Below are 19474 nucleotides of genomic sequence, written 5' to 3'. Positions count from 1 at the left end.
CTGGATGTGCTCAAAATAGGTCAGATTTAACTTTTGCTTTTCCTAGCTTTCTGAAATTCCTGGTCTTCTCTAACTTATGCAGATCTCCTGAAGAAAATATTGTTTCAAACCAAAAAGATAAGCTCAACTAAATGCCTTGAACTGCTAGGCAGCTGCCCTGATCTGGTAACCTGTTAGGGGACACCAGAGGAGAGAGGCATAGCTTAGGATCATGCCACCCCTTTCCTGGGTAAGCTGAAGCACATCCATTAGTTTTCTTGTGCCTTTGTTTCCACATTTGTATGTTTTCTCACCCTTGTAAAGGTGTTGGCAAAGAGATGCTATGTTGTAGTCATACAACCTGCAATAACAAAAAGTTTAGACTGAGTGAGCAGCACACAAGAGTGTGAAAGCAATGTTGTAGTGGGAACCAGAATGAATGTGATCACAGATAGCAATTTGCATGAGCACAATCTGGAGAGCTTTTCTCCCAGCACACTGCCTGCAGCAGTCTCAGATCACAGAAGAAGCCTATAATACATCTAGTAACATTAATGATACATTTTACAGCGTGATTCATCCCTCACGATCCCAAAGTGCTTTACAAGTCCATTGTGTGAAATTTGCTTGTGAAATTGTGGCTGGGACAGCCACACAGGCCTCCTATGCACAGTGTCAATGTAGGCAGGCCTGTGCAGCCATGCTGCTGGCAGGAGATCACACTCTCTGCAGTCCCCTACATAGGAGTATTTGCTTTGGCTGAAGCACAGTTACCACAGACAGACTTCAACTTCAAAGCCGTATCACCAGGCAGGTAGCATTATTACTTTCTGTTGCTCATGAGAACACTTGTTCTGCTTCAGATTTTGCCATAACAGAGGGGGAAAATCCCTCTTCCAGGCTCTGTGAGGCAGCACACTGTATTCTCCTTCTGCAACTCCTCCTGCTGAGAGCTTCTGGACACTATATCCATAACATCTTCAGTACTGTTGCCATACCCCCCGCTTTACAAGAAAGACATTGTTTATCTGAGATAGAAGTTGTGCCATTGCATTAGGGGAGTTAGCTTGTGCAAGCATTGCTTCCCCTCTGATTCCCACAGTTTTGTTGGTAGCTGCCTTGACAGTAGTTCATTTTGCTGCTTATAGAAGAACAGCAGTCCATAAGGGAGAAATACATGTCTCAGATGTAGGAGTTATCTTGTTGCAACAAAGTTCAGTCCTACTCCCACACAGACCCAACCGTTCTGCAGCAAGACCCAGATACATGCAAATGTAGTGCCTTTTGTAACTGAACCAAATTTCCACAGCTTCAGAGCTGGATCTGTTAAGGTTGAAAGCAGGAGGTGTTAAATGATATGAAATAATAGAAAGGAGACACAGGCCAGATCAGTGCCAAAGGAGTGGTATTATTAGGAGCTGGTAGGGAAGCCAGGCTGAAAAGGCAAACAGCAGGTCTAGCGACCTAAGGGGTTTATTCTTTATTTAAAGGATGTCTTTGAAGGAATGGACTCTGGAATGCCTTCTCACTATTGCTAGTTGTAACTATAAAAGATTAACAAACGTATGAAGAACAAAGAGGACTAAATAGAGTTTCCAGGAAAGAGATCCAAAAGTGAACCTTTAAATGCATCTGTCATCCTTTCAACAAGGTATAAAGCAGTAAATGCTTTGACTACTCCAACGCTGTGCTTTGGGCTGGCATCTAAAGGTGAGGATGCCTGAATTGAGGGTAATATACAAGAGGAGCAGCCACCAGCTGTGTGCCATCCTGCTATTAGGGGACAGTTCTCCTGGACACTGCCACAAGGAATGTACCTAATAGGTCTTGACTGGGAACCCATAGCCCATGGATGTGCTTCCCATTGTACTCCTCCTTCACCAAGGCACTACATTGTATCAAGATGTTGATTCGGGACTTGCCTTTCATTGTTGTAGATCTTGTTTAAAACTAATTTTGAATACTGAAAATCAGAGTATCTCATACTGCTGCTCAGATTAGACAATCCAAATGTTCTTTTTATGCTATAGTCCCCAGTGCAATAGAAAAAAGCATTCTTAGGTAGAGATCCTGCCACTCACATAATTATTTAGAGAAAGACAGCTCAACTACTTCAGCTCTGGTGCTTCACATGAGAAATGGAAACATTACAAAAAGTTTTTCTTTGATGTAGAATATGCTGCCACTTCTTTGTTATTAAAACAGGAGCTAACTTTAAATAAATAAAATAAATTTTTGCCTGGAGGCTTCTAAAAATGAATGTTGTGTTTTGACAGTGTCATTTTTCTGATTCCTAAAAGCGCTATGTGAGTTAGCTAAGGATTCCATCATGGGTTTTATTCTATTCTACATACAGTGACTTATTTTTTCAGCTCTGGATTTTATTTTATTTCTCTCATGCACACACACTGAGTCAATTCACTGTGCAACTTTCTCAGTCAACAGGTGCTCCCTAAAACTGTTCTGTCCCCCTTTCCAGGAACAGGTGAATCAACCCCCGATAGAGGAACCGAAGGGGAGGGTGTAATGGAGGCAGCTACTACTGTTTTGTACTGGGGAAATGGATGAAAAGCAGTTGTCTTTGCAAAGGAAAATAAACAAAGGAAGCAAAGAAAGGACACAAAAAAACCCTGTGAGAGGACAGAATTTTGTTAAATAAAAACCAACAAGCTACCTTCAGTGAGCAGTTTGTATGTAATGCCTTTTTAATTGGGCTTCTAGGTTTTATATCCCTGAATTCATGCTTTACTATAAAGGATGTTGATGTAAAGATGATTCAGAAGCATATAGTCTTCAAATAACAGCTGATGAGAGAGAGACCCCAGTCTTTGATGGTAATTTATGGCTCTCTCTAGAAAAAAAGTAAAAATTCGTTTAGGTGTATGCTCAACTAGAAAACTCAAGTAATGCGTGCTTAGTGAGAGAAAAAAGATTGCTAACAGCACACAATGTGTCTTACAGCATAAAGTGCAGCCCTAAAATTGCACGTTGCAGAGCATTCTTAATGTGCTGTGAGCAATTTCATACACTGTATTTCAAACACTGAGTGCACACTCTAATATGTACATATATCAAGGGTGGCCAAACTTTCTGATATGTGTCGCAAAGTGATTTTAAGAGATAGAAAGAGCTGGCCAAAGGATTTCAATTCCACTTTACAACAACTATAAAGGTTTCAAATTGATATTTATTTCCTATTTGAATGAAAATAAAAGACTGTAAATGGGGAATGTTTTTTGACTGTGGCTGTATTTTTTTGTACCCAAAAAAAAGTAATCAGGTCAAAGTGTTTATTTTCTATTGAAAAGGTCAGATCTTTCTATTCAGAGTGGGGTGGTTTTGGGGTTGCTTTTTTTCCCTCAAGTTACCAGAAAGCATTGGACTATGGAAATCTTTCTGCTGCAGAACTTGTTGCAATTTGCATCTCATAAAATGTTTGGCTAGAATGCCAAATTCTATTTAAAAGATTCTTTTTTTTTCCCCTATGATACTTCGAGACACTATTTCAAGTGAATAAAGAACCTTCTCTCTCTGGTCTAAGTAGAGTTCAGAGATGTCAGCAGAGTCCTCAGAGACAAAAACTCTTGAATTCTGATGGTGACACTGAACTTTGCAGTGGTTGTAAGTTATATATATAGATGACCTCTTCCCTCCTGTAAAATGAGGACAACAATAATGGGTTACATTATACTGTTGTGAAGATTCTCTTGCAGGCAGTGACAGGTCAACAGTGAGGTACCCTGTAAGTGTTCTACATCATTGGAAAGGAGAACATGCCCAGTGCTCTTCATGCCCTTAGCTGATGAGGTAGGTAGTTTGGAGTCCCGAGTCATCTGTAAATTAGAGACTTTAAAAAATACAACACTGTGAGTTTTTCACTTACTTTCTGATCTGCCCCTCAGACTTCAGGATGGTATGGGGATGCTACTGCATGTATGGATTGGCCCAGAAGCCTGGAGCATAGCCTCCTGTGCCTCCTGTACAACTGCAGGGCAACTGTCCAGAGAGTGTCTGGATTCATTCATCTCTGCACTACCCAGCAGTACATAGCATTTTAATTCTGGGGACAACTCTCACATTTCATAGTTTTCTCTGTAACCTCAAAACTACAAAACAGTGGAGTTAATTTTTTTTTAAATATTTTTAAAATGTTATTTAGAAAGTGCTTCTCTACAGAAGTTATGGGGTTAAAAACTGCAAGTAGGGCAGGAGGATTGAACAACTACTTATTATCTTCTGTCATCAGATGCTGTATGCCTTTGGTCTTGGACAACTTTTCCTTTGTTAGCACTATGTTTCATTTTTCTCCCCTTCTTTTCCCCCTTTGTGTTCCTATTTCTCCTTTTTAATTTTCCCTTCTTCCTTCTCTCCCTGATACTGACTTACAGTGTCCAGTGTATGTTCAACAAAGAGAAAGCCCCATGTGCCCTCTTCTTTTGAAGTCACGACTAAGGACCTTAAGAAATGCAAGTTAATATGAGGACCATCAACATTAAGTAAGATGGCACACAGGAAAAAAAACTTTGCAGCTAACCCCTCTGGCATCAGGTATATCCAGAATCATAAACTGTAAAGCTTCATCAATCTGAGGTAAGGTGAGCAAGCCTTCCATGCTTTTACTCAGGTGTCACTTGCATGTCAACAATGCGACTCAGTAGTGACTTATCATCTGTTGCCTTTACCAAGCACTCCATGTATGTTTTTCAAAAGCACCGTGGCGACTGGGAATGTGATTTGCATTTTGACTGAGTAGAATCTATGCTCCCAAGTCATGTAAGCACCTTTGACAAAGTGTTTCTTGGGAAGATAATGTTTTATGATATGAATCTTGAACCAAGATTGCCAGTTTACCAGAGCAGACCTTATAAATAAACTGTAAAGTCAGTCTACTGCAAAAGGTGTTAGAAAACCCCTCATTATTCCATGTCTCTTTTACTCAGGAGATGCAGTTTTGAAGGAGCTGCACAAAGAGTGCTACCCTGCTTAGGATAAATGCTTAAGAGTAAAACCTGTCGAAAAATCACAGATTCACAGAACGGTTTGGGTTGGAAAGGACCTTAAGATCACCTGAGCCTTTGCACAGTTGCTGGAAGAGGACCTGATTTCTTCAGTAGTCAAACACTGGAACAGGTTTTCTAGGAGGTGGTTGATGCCCCAAGCCTGTTGGTGTTCAAGATGATTTGACTTTTGGTCAGCTCTGAAGCGGTCAGGCAGTTGGACTAGATCATCTTTGAAGTCCTAACTGTAGTCTTCTGTCCTGCTCTATCCTATCGTAGTTTTGTTCAGTTCTTGCTCTTGCTCCATCCTGCCATTTCCCTGAACACCTGCCCGCTTTCAGACCACTGCACAGGCAGTACTCTGGATCTGCTGTTCGACCTAAGGCCCCATATTTTCAGCAAGTAAGTTACAGGTTAAACCCATCACAAGTTAAAAACTCCTCTGAAAGCCTTTTTAGCAGCTCCCAAGCAGCGGCGTCCCTGCCGGCACACTGATGGGGGTGCTGCTGCTGCTCTCGGTATAATTATTTTATTTACTTGGTTTTATTTATTTTATTTCCTTATTTTTAATCTCGAACCAGAACCTCAAAGGCTCTGCCCGCGGTCGCGCCGCAGAACAGGCCCCGGCCCGGCCCCGCAGAGCAGGCGCAGCTTGTGGGGGTGAACTCCTCTCCCTCCCTTCCCCCCCACCCCTCCCGCGCCGCCATTCCGCGGGCAATGCTGCCCCCGCACGCTCCCGCCGCGCAACAGCAGCTCCGGGCCCGGCGGTCTGGAGAGCCAGAGGGGAGCGAGCCCCTCACCGGCAGCGCCCAGCGGGGTCCTGCAGAACCGGGGCGGTGATTAACGGTCACGGCCTCGGTTCACGGGCCGTGCGTGGAGCGCCACGGACACAGAACACACACAGAGATGCACCGTGCAGCCTGGCTTTATTTGCCGATTAAAACTGCAAATAGAGAGAGATCTGAGTATAATTTATCAGCTAGGAGGGCAGGAGAAAAAAGTCCTGGCATGAACCGCTGCTAAAAGGAGGGTTACAGTGTAGAGCCATAGAATCAATTAGGATGGAAAAGACCTTTAAGATCAAGTCCAGCCTTTTTCCCAGAACTGCTAAGGTCACCACTAAACCATATCATTAAGGGCCTCATCTACATGGATTTTGAACACTTCCATGGACAGTGATTCCACTACTTCCCTGGGAAGCCAAGAGAAGTCTGCTTTGTCTTATACTTCTAAACCCTTCTGTTGGTTGCTTTCCCATGCTGCAGTTTCTTCCATATGTTCCCCACACCCACCTACTTACACTCACAATTTACCAACATTCTTTATGTCTTTGCTGTATTGAAATCCACACCCTCATTCAAATAAAATAAACCGCTGATTTTTTTCCACCAAAACCTAACATTTTCTGACTTGGCACTTGTAAGGCACTTGAAAGAGACAGGCTGCTGGAGATGCTTTTGTGCTAGCACATGCACTGCTGCACAGAAGGCCTGGGGCTGGATCTAGACACATAGGAGTGCAGTTAGGGCATCCTAGGGTGCATTAGAAGGGGTGTGGTTAGTAGGGCAAGAGAGGTTCTCCTCCCTCTCTACTCTGCCTTGATGAGGCCGCATCTGGAATATTGCATCCAGTTCTGGGCCCCTCAGTTCAAGAAGGACAGGGAATTGCTTGAAAGAGCCCAGCACAGAGCCACAAAGATTATGAAGGGAGTGGAACACCTCCCTTATGAGGAGAGGCTGAGGGAGCTGGGTCTCTTTAGCTTGGAGGAGACTGAGGGGTGACCTCATCAGTGTTTACAAATATGTAAAGGGTGGGTGTCAGGATGATGGAGCTAGGCTTTTTTCAGTGATATCCAGTGGTAGGACAAGGGGCAATGGGTGTAAACTGGAGCATAGGAGGTTCCATGTGAACATCAGGAAGAACTTCTTTATTGTAAGAGTGACAGAGCACTGGAACAGGTTGCCCAGAGGGGCTGTGGAGTCTCCTACATTGGAGATATTCAAGGCCCGCCTGGACAAGTTCCTGTGTGATGTACTCTAGGTTACCCTGCTCTTGCAGGGGGGTTGGACTAGATGATCTTTTGAGGTCCCTTCCAACCCTTGGGATTCTGGGATTCTGTGAAGGGGATGCTTCCCAGGAGGAAAGACTTAGAAGCTGTACAAACAAGGGCAACTTATCCTAGTGATCACTGAGATTCCAGAATAGGCACCAGCTGACTCTGCAGGCCTGGTACATAGAGTATTTGCAGCAGCACAGACAGGCAGAGCACCACAGAATCTCATTGCAGGTATTCATTTCAAGGCCTACCTACCTACTGGAGAAGTACAGCTCCAAGAAGTGCAGGCACCAGAGGCCATGGCTGACCTTTACCTGCCTGTATTATCTTCAGTGTTAGCTCCCAGATTCAGGCTGAATTCCCAGCTGAAATTTGAAAGTGCCCAGCACACAAACAGTGGGGAGGCAGGGCTTAAAAAGAGCCTTCAGCATGTTCTATTACTGTGAATTCTGTATTGGCATCCATTCCTGCAGTTTACCAGCCATGGACCATCACACCTCACTCTGAAGATCAAAAGGGTTGAAAACAGCTACCTCAAGTGGACACCCCAGTATATCTCTTTGCTGTACCACTCCTTTCTAAGTGTTAGGAGACAGCTGTCCTAGTGGCTCTGGTAGGAACTGTTTTCTGACATGTTGGTCACAGGTGAGGGAGCTGTACAGGTGGAAAGCAGATAAAAGAACAGTAACTCACAGCTGCTTTGTCTTCTAGTAGGAAACAAAGGTCTAGACTACACACCTGGTTTATTTATAAAACACACTGTGAGACACAGATGTCAAGAATGCATTCCTTAAATGGGCTTCATCAATTTCCCAGGATATTGAGTAGGGCCATAAAAAGTCAGCTGGCAGAAACTCCTCAGATCCCTTGCTTCCAATTCAGGTGCCATTCAGGAGTCATAGTCATTAAGCCCCTCCTTGAATCAAACACCTAAGCTAGGCTGGGCCTTGCACAAAACCCAACCCAGAAAAAGAGATTGTGCCTTCCTCTCTTGTACAATACAATTCACTGGGCTATGGGACACCCATAATCAAATGCATTTACTGCAAAATTTGGAGGGGAACTGTGAATCAGTGCTAGCTGTTGGAATACTGTATTAATCAGTGATGTATTATTGAGTTCCTGGCTCTCGCTGTAAGCTTAAATCTGTCCACCCGGTCTTGAGTGCTTAATGTCACTGCTGCTAATGGGTACAAACTTGTGCACCTAGGGACATGGAGCAGGAGCCAGTGATACAGATGGGGCACAAAAGAGAAGATGTTTCACCTCCACCTCAGCACAGGTCAACTTAGAGCTGCCCTCTGCTAAAAGCAGCTGAAGTACAGCTTACGGTAGCTATAAGAGTTTTTATTCTGACCTTCCCTCAAATTCTCTCCTGTTCCTTTGCAAAGGTGCTAAGAAACATTCATAAACATGCTCTATACCAGGGCTCAGTGGAAATCTGTGATGTTGTTCTAGGGTCTGTGAACTAAAATTTCCTTAAAGTGGCACATGTTATGTCCCTCTGTGGCTCTAAGGCCACAAGTCAATGCACTGTGAGGACTAGAATCCAGATAAATTCAATTAAATACTTCATTTTATTGTCTTCCTTAAACATCAGAACCACTACTCATCCTTGTAATTGTCACTTTCAAGTTCAACAGAGAAATCATGTACCTCAGATGTGCTTGCCTAACTACTTTTACAGAGTGAAAAAGTTTTTTACAAAGTTTTTTACAGAGTACCATCCTGATGTTGCTGATGTCAACCAGCTCTCCCAGAAGCCTTGAAGAGAGAGAGGGAGGGACAACAGAAAACAACTTGTGGCAACTAAACTAAATTGTCTGTGGAAATTATCTATGTTCAGTCCTTTACTCTAAGAAGTACAGAGATGCGTGCTCCACTGCAACTGTGAAATGGGGGAACTTGGGCAGGAAGAAGAACATTCCAACAAAACTCATCAATTGCTCTGATGAGTAAAGAGTAAGATAAAGCTGGTCACATTGGTAGGAGCTTGTCATGTTGTTGATCAACAGCTGACAATTATTGCAAAGGACCAGAAGAGCTGTGTTCACAGAAAACCCCCAAATTTCAAACCATGTATGCTGAAAGACTATTTCCTTGATTATTTTATTTCAAATGCATTTGAACATTTGTACTCCTTTTCAGGAATGGACCAGTGGCTAATTATATATATAAAATTATATTTCTTGGTCTTTACTATTTCAGGTACAATCTCCTCAGTACTAAAAAAGCCCTTATTCATGTTTCTGATCTGTTTTATATCAAACTTTTAATGATGTTTCTATTTCCTTAAGAAATCATCCTTTTCATTGAGAGTTACCTCACTGGCATTTGGCTAATGTGTTTTAATGCTGATTTAACAGTAAGAAATGATTCTCTGAAGTACGTTGAAACTCTCAAAACCCCAACTCAGCAATACGCTTAACATACATACACTTTCCTGATACTAACAAGATGTTTAGATGTGTGCTTATACACTTTGACCAACTGGGACCAAAGTGAATGCCACAGCAGCATAGTTTTCATCAGCACAGAAAATGAACAATCCAAGACATCAGTAATATCTTCAAAGAGGCTATCACTTGTATTGCTTTTAGGATACTGGAAAGTATTTTATGTTGCTGGTCTCAGGATGCTGAAAGAATGTGCATGTGACAAAGACAGGGGAATGCAGTGGCTGCAAAGCTGGAAGAGAGCAGTGGTGAAGCTTACTGGTTTACTGGATCTGTGTAACTTGAAGAAGGGAATGTACCAAGGAGAAATAGAAAAGTGAGGCCATGGGAAAAAGAAGAGAAACAGCCATAGTAAACAAATTAAAAGGGAGCCACAGAAGAAACAGCCTTCTCACCTTAAACATAGAGGGCAGGTATGAGAGTTATATATGAGAATGCATCACACTGTGAAATGAAGACAGCCACATTTTAAAATCACAATTTCACTCTTCCATTTTGTTCTTTTTTCCAGTGGTACCAGTTATATTCAGAATTTATAAGCAAATATGTCCATCATAGAAACTGTACTGGGTCTGGATGGAATTAACTAGGAGTTACTTTCTTTATAGCAGTCCATATGGTGCTGCATTTTTGGATCTGTGGCTAAAACAGTGTTGATAACAGACCAGTGTTTTGGCTACTGCTCAAGTGCTTGCACAGCATCAGGGCTTTCTCTTTTTCTCACTCTCTGCCCTTAGTGAGTAGGCTCAGGGTGGGCAAGAGCCTGGGAAGGTACACTGCTGAGATAGCTGACCTATAGTGATCAAAGGAATGGTCCATGCCATATGGCACAGTCAGTGCTCAGCAAAACTGAGGTAGAACGTAAAGGGAGATTGCCTTGCAAGGTGGCTTCTGACTGGAGGTTGGCTGGCTTTCAGTTCAGTTGTGGGAGGTGGTGAGTGATTGCCTTTGCTTCACTTGACATCACATCTTTTTTCTTCACCTATTAAACTGTTTTTATCTCAACCCACAAGTCTTCTCACTTATGTTCTTTCTATTGTCTCCCCCATACCACTGGGGAGAGGGTGAAAATGAGTGAGCAGCTGAGTGGGTGCTGGGCTGCTGGCCAGGGTCAACCCACAATATCAGCACTAACACAATTTCATAAAGTCAGTCAAAATGTCTTGAAATTACTCAAATTTCTATGCTAAACAGTGTATTCTGTCATGCAGAAAATCAAACAAGCTACAATATCTTCAGACCCTTCAGTTGCCTTCTTAGTTCTGGTCCCATTATTCCACTTACATAAATCAGGCTGTCATGGAAGACAGAGAAACCTTTGCATTGCTTTGACTTCATGAGGACCTGAGGAAAAGAAACCTGTTACAACAGGTCTTCTGGGATGGATGTTAATCTGTATTATTTGCTGAAGAAGCCTTGGAACACTGCACCCCAGGCCTCTTTACCTGAGACACAAGAAAAGTAGCTAATGAAAACTAACAGTAGGAAGTGGTCTGCTTCAAATCTGATGACAATAAGGGGTAAAAAAGAAAAGAAAAAGCAGAAAAACTCTCAGCACTCCTTCCCTGGGTATTGGGAAGATGATTTTGGCAGCTCTGCAGGCTCAGAACTGTGCTAAGATGTGTTCTCTCTTAATATTTTAATGAGCTGAGCAGTTGACATTCCCAGCTGAGTACTAGTTTTTGTTGCTGTTGCTAAGCAAAACAATGGTAAAAAAAGCTCCTTTTTCATCTTCTAAATCATAAACACAACCAAACCATTTGTTCTATATGTGCAGAAATTCATTCCACCTCCATGCCAGCTCAACCCACATTTCTTAGTTCGCTCTTTCATGTTTTTCGTACATACTTGTTCAATTTCTCCAACATACCCCAGGACATGTCCAGATTTGATTATCCTGCATCTCCTATATACTCCTTAGGCCACACAGAGTTAATTCGGCTTATCCTCTTCATTTGGACTCCAGCACAGCCCATGGTAACATAGATTGATGCAGGTCATCTGTTCTTTACCATACTGGCTGAATATCTTTACTTGCCAGCTCATACAGTTTTAGAGTTTTAGAGTTCTGCGATGACTGTAGACATCAAAGATGCTGGAATATTTTTGCGTTCTTTCTTTCTCTCCCTCTCCAGTGACTTCCTGTTTCCTACAAAAAAAGCCCTCCCTTCTCTGTGTTATCTACTTATCAAATATATTTTTGTATTTCTAATTCTCCCTTTCCTTTTCCCTTCTCTCTTACATTTTCTTTAGCCATCTGTCTGCATTTTCCCTAGCCATCTGAGTTTTCATTCATGGATAGTTAAAAGTTCTAATCTCACATATATTTTGATATGGACTGATATCATCTCTCCAACTGTTCTTCAGTGGCTTGTCTGTTCAGAACATGGCTTGCCACAGAAAATTTTATCAAATGTGATATTAAACAATTTTGTCTATGAGGAGATACCCACTCAAAATGTTAGTGAATCATAACCAGCTGCAGGATACTACTTTGCATACTCAGAACATATTCGTCCACTCTTCAATCTTTTCATCATATGTTTTCATTTATGGTAAGCTATGCTAAGAAGCTATTGATAGGAAGTTCCCTCCACATCAAAAACGAAATTATCCATTCCTGACCAATGCTGGTCTCTGATCCTGAACCCTGACCTGTAAAGCAGAGTCAACATGTATTTGGGGGGACACAAATAACATAGTTCCAGTTTGAATAGAGAGGCAGATCAAAACAAGCAAGCCATTATTAGCCATCCAGAAGCCACTACTAATAGCACAGCAAGAGGAGAAATCTCAACCCCTTGGTGAAAACCATGCCTGACATGGCAGATAAAGATGCTGGAGAAAGAACAGTAAGTAGGAGAAATTCTTTTCAGTCATACTGATCTTTGATGTATCTTTCCTTGACTATGGAGTTCAACATTGCCATTGCGCTACTTCCAGGTTCTTAATATACTGAGGTGACTATAAAAACACCACTAACAAACCAAAACCCCCTAAACCAGCACTATTTTTCATGTTCCACTATAAGCAATACTTCCTGTTCCAGCACAGGAGAACTTTGAGCACTCATGAGCTCATCATCAATGAGCCCTTTGAAGACAGGCTACTGAGCCTCAAAAATGTTTTCTGTGTTCACAACAGTTACCTTTTTGTCTGTCTGTTGGGCACAAATCTTGAGCAAGCTGCAATGCTCTACCACATTTTCTTCAGCCTTTTTCTCTCATCTCTGGAATCCACACCTTTCAAGTGCAGTTAACCGATTACACAGGGAAAAGGAATTTAATAAATCACATGGCACATTGTAAAGGATTTTCATGCATTCCTTTCCTATGTAAATGGTCTGTAACTTTTTAATGAAACAGGCTCATAGTCTCTTTATTTCACACTTCCATCTTCCTTTCCCTGTAGAATTGCAGTTTAAATGATCCTGAAACATTTGAAGACAATTAAAGGTTAGCTTTGCATATCAGTGACCTACCAACAATTCCTGTAAAGCTCTGTAGTACAATGTTTGATCTACTGCTGTCTGACTTCAGGAATGTAGAAGTGTTTCCATGCTGCTCTGAAATCTAGTTAGGTTTGGAAAATAGGCTCAGAAGACACCACAATATAACTACTTCTTCCTTAGAGCTTTACACAGTTCTGGGACACCATTGTGGATTGCCAGGACTTTTGACTTTCAGCGAGTTTTGAGCAACACATAAATCATTGAGAGGGTTTGGACTGTCTTGATAGCAAGATTTAAAGATGGTTCAAAAAAGACTTTTGGTTGGTTACACATTGTTTTTTCTTACAGTATTCTTTTAGAAATTGTATAGCCTTTATTCCCAGAGGCAGATAGACTTATAACTGGGGCTTCCTTACAAAAAGCAAAGCTATGCTGAGGGGGGGATTTAAATTAATATATCACACTGTGTAAAAAAAAAAAAAAAAAAAGATCTTCCCCAAACTTGTGATTTCTATTTTGCATCAGCCCCACCAGGCCTGATCTGCATGGGTTCATAAAGGAAATGAAGGCTGCCTGAAAGTTTGGAGTGACTGCGTGCAACTTGATCAAAGGTGGAGTGAGAGGTACCAACCGGTAGAGAGTTCTGCAGGGACTGGAACAGCATATGTTTTGAAACAAGGGCTAAAATATAGGCACAAAAGCTGACAGGGACTCAGAACTTAACTACATTTTGAGTGAATTGTGAAATATTGGACACGATTCTTTTTCTTCCCCTCCAGCCCTTTCCAACTTCCTCCCTCTGGAAAAGCACTTTAATATGTAGAATATAAATTAACAGGTCTCCAAAAGAGCTGATACACATTTGAGAAAATATTGTTGCACAGCATGATTGGACAGTTTTATTCCATTTGAGACAGATTCAAAAGATGGAAATTGCTATAATATTGGGTGATGGAATAACTCCAAAATCTTTCAGCTTTGTCTGGAACAGGCACAACATAGCTACTGTTTTCTTACATAGTGACTAAATATAAATACTATAAAACATTTATAAATACTAAGTGCCAAATTGATCACATTGTAGTTTTACTGGAACATGTAAGTCCTGTTATTTATCTGACATTTATGAAATTTTTACCACTGATCACCTAAGACAGTCATCTGTCCATATAGGTTGGCTTCTGAAAAAAATAAAAATAAGAGAAATAGCTTTGTGATTTATTCAGAATCTCTGAGACTGTTTCTGCCAGTGTGTGTGCTGATAAATGTTATGTTAACAGGTTCTCTGTTTGTTTAACATTCCCCTGAGGAGGGCTCTATATGATTTAAGCAGTCTCGTATATTTGAAGTACAGCATTAACATCAAGTCTGCAGTGAGAAAGACAGGAAGGGTCACAGGTGGCACAGTCACTAGTCTCGCAGTTGATAGCCTTTGTCATCCTTTGTAAAAGTTTGTTCACATCACAAAATACTACTGATCTTGAAAATCTTGATTTAGGAAAATATAGTGTGGAAGTTACATCTTGCATTGCAAGACTAACACCATTATAGGAATTTGTCTAATAATAGTCTAATGTCTGTTTCCCACTCTTGCCTAGGTTTGCATGTAGCTTGCTACATACTAGCTTTTCCTTAAAGGAGTCAGAAGGCTTTTTACAATAGGTTAATACTCCTCCATCCTCAACAGACACACAGAAGCACACATTCATACTTACATCCTTGAAAGGTGTTTTCTAGAACATTTTTCCTTGTCAGTAATACAGATGTGATGAATCAGGCCTCAATTATGATTTCAGTTGCATCCCTGTTTTCCAGAGAGCATTTGGAATTGCTAAATTCTAAGTCTTAGATTCTTGCTTTTTTGTCATGAATATTTGTTATGCCTTGCCTGCATTTGATGGCCAAAAGGAAAAAGGCTGAATCTTTATGACATACAGGCTCATTTTTATCACTGTAAGCAGACTGATAGTAAAAAAAAAAGAGAGCCCAGTAGATCAGGTAATCCCAGTAAGGTTATGCAAAGGTGGGTTTTTTTTTTAATCAAACATTATAAAAGAAACATTATCAATAAGTATCAGCCATAGGAAACCCAGGCTGTTAGAACTTAATGAAATGCCTAGTGAGAATAGCTAATGGAGACTGCTCTGTGTCCAAGTTCTGATTCACCTGCAATTCCAAGACTCACACATCAGGCTCCAGGGGGAGAGTGCTCTCTAGAGGATTTAGAGAGCAAATCATCTAGAAGCTGTCAGCTTTCCTGTGGGTGAAATAATAGTTGACGACTGCTATTGTCACTGAATCCTTACTGTGTCTTTGAAGTAGACAGAGATAATTATTCAATATTATTTCACTGAAGTTTCACAAAGTGAAAGTCCAGGTATGTATTCAGTCTGTGTTTTAAAACCTAGGCATTACCAGCAAACACACTGAATTCATACAATCGGAAACCTGCTGGAATTCACAGTACCCAGCTGCAGTGGTGCAATCACTTAAAATACTAGGTGTGAGGAGTCACAGGAAAAACTCAAGACAGGAAAATTAGAAACATGTATACTCAGAGCCTTTTTGGTGGTGGCAATTAGGTTCAGTAAACTATATTAAAGTGAATCTGATATAAAAGAATCCAAGGTCTGGATATTCTCTAAAATTTACCATGAAATGGTTTAAGTGTCTCAGATGGAACATAAACATTGGGGAAAGCTTCTCCACTGAGCCTAAGACAATTTGGCAACATTAAACAAGCCAGAAATGCCACAGGGAGGGAGGAGAAATCATTTAGCAGATTTCTACTAACTCTGGCAAACAGACACCGCAAGAGTCCTTGATCTTCTGGGTGGATCTATGCACATCTGCCACACATTTACACCTGGGGTTTTTTGTTACTTGTCATACTTTAGGGAAAAGGAATCAGTCAGAGAATGTGTATTTAGATAGCATGAAATCGTTTGACTAGGTCAGTGTTACTAATCAGGGACTTGGTGCCCCATGGTCATGTATGTAACCTGTGCAGAAGATGAAGAAGGAGAAACTGCTGTGAAGTATATCCTACTCATGATGAGCCTGGAACTAAAATCTTCTGGATCCCAGTAAGTGACAGGATCTCCACATTTTTAACTACTGAAATATTATTTTTTAATCTCCTGACCTTTCTACAAAAGCCACTTCTGAAAATAAGCAAACATCCTTTTTTTTTTTTGGGGGGGGGGGGGGGTTATGGTTAGGGTTCTTGTCTCATTGGCATCACTTTTGTCTGCTGGGCCATTGATTTTGCACAGGAAGAGATAATAAGCAGTAGATAACTATCCAGCTCCTCCTTTGCTGCTCATTCTCAAATATGTGATGATTTATACTGACAATACTGTTCCATATAGAGATTTCGATACCACAGTCTTTACTACAGTACACAAACTTCTGTCTGCAGTGCATTAAACAACATATTTCAATATCCATAGATAGTCTTCAGCAGCAATGTCAAGCTGGAGTGCCTCGCTCATAGCCTGCAGGTTAGGTGAAATTTGAAAGGGCAATTCAGATACTGACATAAGTCATTCTCTTTCCTCACTCTTTGAAATGAGTATCAAAACACAGATGGATTGTCCTGCTCAAGGGATTAAACAGTTCCTCTCCCAGGTACATAAAAGGATAAAAAGATGCTGATATGCTGATACATCAAGCACATCTGCTGGTGACCATATTCACTTATTTCTGTAATCAATTTCTGCAATTTCTTCAGACAATTTATAATCCATACTTTCAATATAGGCCAGGGGTACAGGAGTTTTTATGAGTGGGATCAGAGTCCAGCAATTATTATTATTTTTATGGTACCAAAGCCATACCAAATTCTATTGGCTCTTCCTAGGATTGCTGACAATCCAATTTAGACGTATGTAGCAAAATGAAATAAAAAAACCCCAACACAGGGTAGCTAGAAGAGAGGTAAGGAGAGAGGTTATAGCATTACAGCTACATGATTAGGCATGAGAAAAATAAAATAAAATAAAATAAAATAAAAGAATAGAATAGAATAAAACAAATCTATGTCTTTTGTATCATGGGATTTAGTAATAATAACAACAGAGGTCTCTGTAATACACCAAAAGAGGTTATCCTTGCTATTAGAATGTCCAATTCAGAAGAAATAAAAGTTAACAACTGATCAAATCAAATTAAAATATAGAATCCCCAGCATACCCTTTCATCATACTTTAATGGCATGTAAAAGGCACATACTTAGATAACCAAGTGAATCTGAGCAAATCTTTATGCAGATGTCACGGACAAGGACTTACCTCAGCTTTTTACAATGTTCTTTTGAAGAGCTGCAAATCTAAAACTAAATCCAAATGTATAATTACTTAGGGATTCTATATCCAGACAGCTGACTCAGATCTTTTGTGAGAGAATTGCCAGTCCAACATACAAGAAATCTTTGAACTGTACATCCCATTTAAGTATACATTAAAAGCTTGTATATAAAGAACTATACACAGCTGAACAGTGGAGTAGGAAGAGGAAGTAAAGCTTTTCTGGAGCAATGCAAGATATCTGAAGAAATCAGCTTTGTGTAATTATTGGGAAGGTGGATTTGAAGGATACTAATATCACCCTAAAATATTCTTTCACAGAATTACATTTTGTGTATTCATTCTTTATTCCTCTGTACAAAGAAAATCTATGTAAATTACCGTCCTGTCCTAGCTTCAAAATCCTGGAAGTTGTTTCTGTCCTCATTAGGGTCTGCCTGAGTTCTGCTGTTAACCTAGAAGGAACAGAATTTGATTTTAATACTATTTCAGAAGCCTGCTCCAGATTAAGTTCCTAATCATCTTTCATATGTAAATCACAGAAATCACTGATTTATATGAAACTGAGAGGAAGAAGATGCCTGTGATATTGCTAAGTAGAGAATCAAGGCCTAAATAATTGTCATCTCTGAGAGCTAAAAAATAAAAGAAAAACAGTCCCCTTCAGAATAGCAAGAGTATCCAGCTCATCATCATTCTGCAAACTGGTACCCTTTCTGGTTTTGCTCTTTTTCTTTTCCATCCCCACTCTTCTTAATAATTCAGGACCTTCTTTCTTTAATCATATTATTAAAGGCAATGGACTGATGATTCATTTTGCTTTCTTTGCTCTCTCAGTGATGTCCACTAATGAAGACTTACTTTTCAGCACCATTGACTCACTTATCTAAATTATTTATTTGGTTGAGCAATTCAGTGTATCAGACTGTTTTTTTTTTTTGCTCAGTGTAGCAACTGCTTATAGCTCAGATTAGAGTTTCATATTGATTTTCCCCTGCAAAATGTGTATGAAATGGATTGTGCTTTAAAGTGCCAAAAGTGGTAAATGCAGGGCTGAAGAAAGTATAGATAAATGGAGAATAACAGTTCCTCTTTCTGTAGCAATTTTTTACATTTGGAATGAGTAAAATACTTTTGAAAACCTTGATGGTGCTGAAATTCTCATGAAGAGGCCTATTTCCTAGGTTACTGGCCTAGGGTATAAAAAGTCAGATATATGCTTTTTTGCCTTTTGCATTCAGCACAGAGTTCCTATGCTGGATTCTCTGGCCATTCCAAATCAGAAAAAACAGATTCAAATGCCTTCCCCACCCAAGGCCTATACACTAAATCATCACCCTCATGTACATCTTCAAGGAAAGAACATGCATTAAGAAAATTTATTTCACATAAAACTTCTGAGCTATTTCTCTTGGGTCAATGATTGCCCATTGCTTTGTTTGCCGAGTCTAAGGAAACCTAGGGTGTCTGTAGGATATGTTGGTGTGGCTCAGCTTCATTTTATCCACCTTTTACTCTTCTATGACTATCCAAATTCATAATGCCTCCTTCAGCTGCTTTCACAGCTGATCCTACAATCTTCTCCTACTCCTATCTCCTAATAAAAATATTTTTGAAGAAGTTAATTTATTTCAGTCTTTCATGAAATCAAATCAAAAGAAGTACTTGTTTATACCTGAATACTTGGGGGGAAAAAAGTCTGATAAATTTACAGATACGTAAATTCTCTTCATTGTGTTCCATGTGGTATTTTGAAAGGTCATTTCCTTTGTTATGTCAGATACGTAGATTTTTGAGTAATGTTCATATCACTGTTTCAAACTCTTAGCTATAGATGACGAATACCAGGAAACCCCTCTTTCAGTCTCAAAAAGAAATGATAGGAAAAACTTTTTCCATTCAAAATCCTTTATCTGTTGTTTAGATTCCTAAGACTATCTGTACAATTGGATACAAGCTGTGTGATCTATATAAAACAATTACCAGAAACTAGGATGGGAACATACAGAAGAGTAAAACTTGGCAGAAACTGTAAGAGAAAAATGGAAAGTGAAACTTCTGATAAAATGTGACTGATAGAAAGCATCTTTATTAGCTATTTCGTTTGTTATGGGAATGATACAGAAAAGCTTTGAATGCAAAAGTATTGGCAATTTCTTGACTTGAGACTTAGTACCACCACCTGTAGGTATCTGTGGAATGTGACTCCAGGAGAATCAACAGAAGCT

This window comes from Melopsittacus undulatus, chromosome 4 (genome assembly GCF_012275295.1).
Source record: "Melopsittacus undulatus isolate bMelUnd1 chromosome 4, bMelUnd1.mat.Z, whole genome shotgun sequence".
Classification (NCBI taxonomy): domain Eukaryota; kingdom Metazoa; phylum Chordata; class Aves; order Psittaciformes; family Psittaculidae; genus Melopsittacus; species Melopsittacus undulatus.
Note: the sequence above shows the minus strand (reverse complement) of the source record.